This window comes from Ictidomys tridecemlineatus, unplaced genomic scaffold (assembly GCF_052094955.1).
Source record: "Ictidomys tridecemlineatus isolate mIctTri1 unplaced genomic scaffold, mIctTri1.hap1 Scaffold_52, whole genome shotgun sequence".
Lineage (NCBI taxonomy): Eukaryota > Metazoa > Chordata > Mammalia > Rodentia > Sciuridae > Ictidomys > Ictidomys tridecemlineatus.
In genome coordinates this window covers 2,540,642-2,544,680 of record NW_027523416.1, presented here as the reverse complement: position 1 = coordinate 2,544,680, position 4,039 = coordinate 2,540,642, and the positions used below count along the sequence as shown (strand labels likewise).

General features: G+C 40.6%; 1 pseudogene; it reads left to right on the top strand.

Moving 5' to 3' along the window:
* Positions 1-943: 943 nt before the first annotated feature.
* On the top strand, positions 944-2,796 carry LOC144373884 (transmembrane 9 superfamily member 3-like; annotated as a pseudogene).
* The last annotated feature ends 1,243 nt before the right edge of the window (positions 2,797-4,039 follow it).

The window sequence follows — 4,039 nt, the reverse complement described above, 5'->3', positions numbered from 1 at the left end:
TTAGATTTGTTCCTGATGGATATACAATTAAAAAATACCAAGAACTTTGAAGAATTACAATAATGATATATTGATGACCACTCTGAAAATCTGCTTTAAAATGTCTGTTTGTCTGCTTTCCTTATCTATCTTCTATTATGCTAAAGAACTGCACAGGGAGCTGAAGAAATGAAAACAGCCTTTATTTAATGCTCACATGCTTTGCACATACTGAAAACCATCCAGTCTGAAAACCAGTCTTTGCACATATAGTAATTGTGTGACAGATGGTCTCTGGCTTGTCACACAATTACTATATACACAGTATGGAACTAGAATCCAAAGTAAGCTAATAGATCGTAGCCAACTACACAATCAGGGAAAGACTCCCCATCAGGTCTTGTGATGAATGCTTCCTATCCTTGATCAGCTCCTGGGCACTGTGGGGCACTAGGATCCAACAGGCTGTCAATCAGGGTGCATGGTCCAGTCTTCAGTCTTTTGTCAACCCCTCCCTCTACAGCATTCTTAAAATTACTTCCTTGACTCCACTCAACTCATTAGCTCTTCATTTACTTTTTATTTCACCTATTTGAAAGAAATTTATTTATATATTCTTTCAAAAAATATAGAATAGTCACCTTTGGCAAGCTCTATGCCTGGTGTGTGGGAGATTCAAATTGAGAACAAGTGATATCCTTGTCCCTATGAATTTTTTATCTTTTGGGGGTGGGATAAGCATTTTTCAAAAACTCACTTAAATCTGCACAATGCTGTTGTGGCTGAGTCAGAGAAAGAGGCTGGCAGGATCAGGAGGGCGGCACAGGAGCTGTTAAGGCAGGGGCATCAGCGGAGCGGCTGGGCCCAGGCCTTGAGTCTGCCAGTGCCCTGTGGATGCGAATCACTGCCGCACAAGCACCAGAGGCAGAGCAATTGATGGGCCAGTCAGGCATGAGCGCTCAGGATGAGGCCTCTGTAGGGCGCTCCTGGCCTGTCAGCTTCTGCTGTACTGCTGCTGCTGCTGCCCAGGGCCCAGGCAGAGGAGCATCAACACATGTTCCCAGCAGAGGCTCCATCTGGTAGTCTTTTAGGCCCCTTCTGACCTTAAAGCCTCCAGTTTCCCAGTGGAAGGCCTGGCCCCAAAACAATCTCTTGCATTTGGTCTAAAGTTGATCGGTGGTTTAATTGCATTTTCACATTCAAGATTGGATGTTAAGGATTCTAGGAGTGGCTTTCACTTAGGACTGGATGGTTTTCAGAATGGTGAAGTGGAGCAAGGCAGGAAAGTCAGTTTCAAGATACAGAAGAAGTTGTCTTATGGATGAAAACTGCTGGACCCTTCCAAAATTGCCTCGAAACATATAAGTACTTTTCACTTCTAATCTGTGTGGGGTCAAAAAAAGTAACAGTCATTACCATGAAGCTCTAGGAGAAACATTTCAAGGAGTTGAAATGGAATTTAGTGGTCTAGATATTAAATTTAAAGATGATGTGATGCCAGCCAGTTACTGTGAAATTGATTTTGATAAAGAGAAGCCTTTGTTTATGCTATCAAAATTCACTACTGGTACCAGATGTATATAGTTGATTTAGCAATATGGGGTATTATTGGTGAAGCAGATGAAAATGTAGAAGTTTGTTATCTTTGGACCTACAAAAAGCTTGAAATAGATTTTAATGAAAATTTAATTGTTGGAGGAAATGTGAAACTGTTCCCAATACCAAAATACAGATGTCATATTTGGTAAAATGGAAAAATTCAGATGTAAAATTTGAAGAACGATTGCACAAATATCTTGTGATCCATCCTTTTTTCAACAGGGGATTCATTGGTTTTTAATTTTCAACTCCTTCAGGATGGTGATCTTCTTGATAGGCTTAGTTAAGCCTAAGGAAAGATTATGTCTGGTTCAGTAATGAAGAAATGGCTGACATGGATAGACTTAGGAGATGGATATGGATAGAAACAGGTGCATGGAGATGTATTTAGATCATCAAGACACCAGCTAATATTTTCCTCTCTACTTGGTTCTGGATTTCAGATATTTCCTGTGTTTCTCATTGTTATTATTATTGCAATGATAGAAGATTTATATATTTTTCTATGCTGCAACATCACCAATGAATGATTATTTTGGAGGAAGTCTGTATGCTAGACAAGGAGAAAGGAGATGGATAAAACAGATGTTCACTGGGGCATTCCTTATCCCAGCTTCAGTGTGCTGCAGGCCTTCTTCAATTTTATATTTATTTATTACCATGCTTCAAGAGCCATTCCTTTTGGAACAAAAATCTAAATCTTATTGGTATAATACTTGGCTGAAATTTGTTAGGTCAGCCCAACTTCCTTTGTTGTGCCAATGCTGTGCCCTGTCCTATACTGGAGAAAAAATATTTTATGTAGCCTGCAGTTATTGTTTGCCTGGCAAGTATTTTACCTTTTGTCTCTATCTTTATTGAAATATATTTCATTTTCACATCTATTATGTCTATGACTTCATAATGCTGGTTCTGGCCATCCTTTGCATTGTTACCATCTATGAGATATTGTGTGCACATACTTCTTGCTAAATGGGATTATAGGTGGCAGTGGACAAGTTTTACTCTGCTGAATCAACTTCAATCCCTGTTTACACGTATTCGTTTTACTAATATTTTTTTTGAAACAAAGATGTATGGCTTACTTCAAACATCATTTTACTTTGGATATATGGTGGTATTTAGCACAGCCTTGGGGTAATGTGTGGAGCACTTGTTTACATGGGAACAAGGGCCTTTGTAAAAAAAAAAATCTATACTAATGTGTAAATTGACTAGACACAAGAAAACCTGGAAATTTGGATCAATTTCTCTTTTATATGGGTAGAAGTCAGTGCTGTTTTCATCTAAACCCTGAAAGGAACTGAGAAAGGGAAATGGCCTTCCTGATAATAGGTGGCTCGTCCATAATCTCCACAAGTCAACAAAAGCACTCCTAATAGAACGAAAACCTCAGGCAGGACCACATGGTGGTCATATCAAAAACTATGTGGAGACTGACTCTGAGGCAACAGAAATTACTGAGCCAACCTTTTTCTTACCAAGCATTACCTACCCCAGGTTTGCCCAGAACAAGGGGAAATGGCCATTTAGCGAGCAACCTCTTTACCAACATGGACTGTGACTCTCCAGTAATCTTCCCACCCCTGAGAAAAAAGTACAAAAGTGATTGAAGATGCTCAATCACCAAGCTGCCTCACTTCTTGCCCCTGTCCTGACTCACATCGTGGAGTCATTGAATAAAAGACAGAATCTTCTAAGGGTCACTGCTCCATGTTTCTTTCTGAAATGCTTCTGTGTGGCTGTGGAGCCACCAGAAATCTAGGTAAACTGACTCTGACCACAGGTGACAGCCTGGTGAGCTTCAATTGGTGGACATTAGCATCATGATCTTGTTTTTAATGTTATTTGCCTCAGGTCCCAATATCTACTTTAAAATTCAGAACTTTTTTCAGCATCTCAGATTACTCTGAACAGGTCTCTACATCCAGCTGCCATTTTGCAAGAGATATGGAAGAAAGAGAAAGAAAGATGTGTACAATATTCTAAATATGAATTAGCAAAATCCAGATGTGAGGACGTCCATGGATCCCAGGGCCTGCCACTATAACAAAGAGACCAAGGAAAAGACACACAGGGCGGAGAACCTGCAAACCAAGAACTGCACAAAGACATACCAAGTGGTGTATGGGGTGTCTGTCTTAGCCCTTGAGCTTGTGTGCCTTGGTGCTGGTTACTTCCGGAGGAAGGAGGGACTAGGGCTAGGATGCAGCCATGTGGGATGCTGACAAGGTGCTGTTCTTGACTTGGTTCTAGGGTGTTCCACATAATTTTTCACTAAGTTACACTTTTTTTCTCTGTGGTCCCCTCCCCTGCTTTGTACTTTCATTGCCTTCCATTACTGTGACAAATATATGAGGTAATCAGCTTTAAAAGACACAGGTATGTTCTGGCTGACTTTTGCAGGCTTCACTCCGTGGTTGGTTGCCCTGTTGTTCTTGGACCTGGGGTGAAACCACAT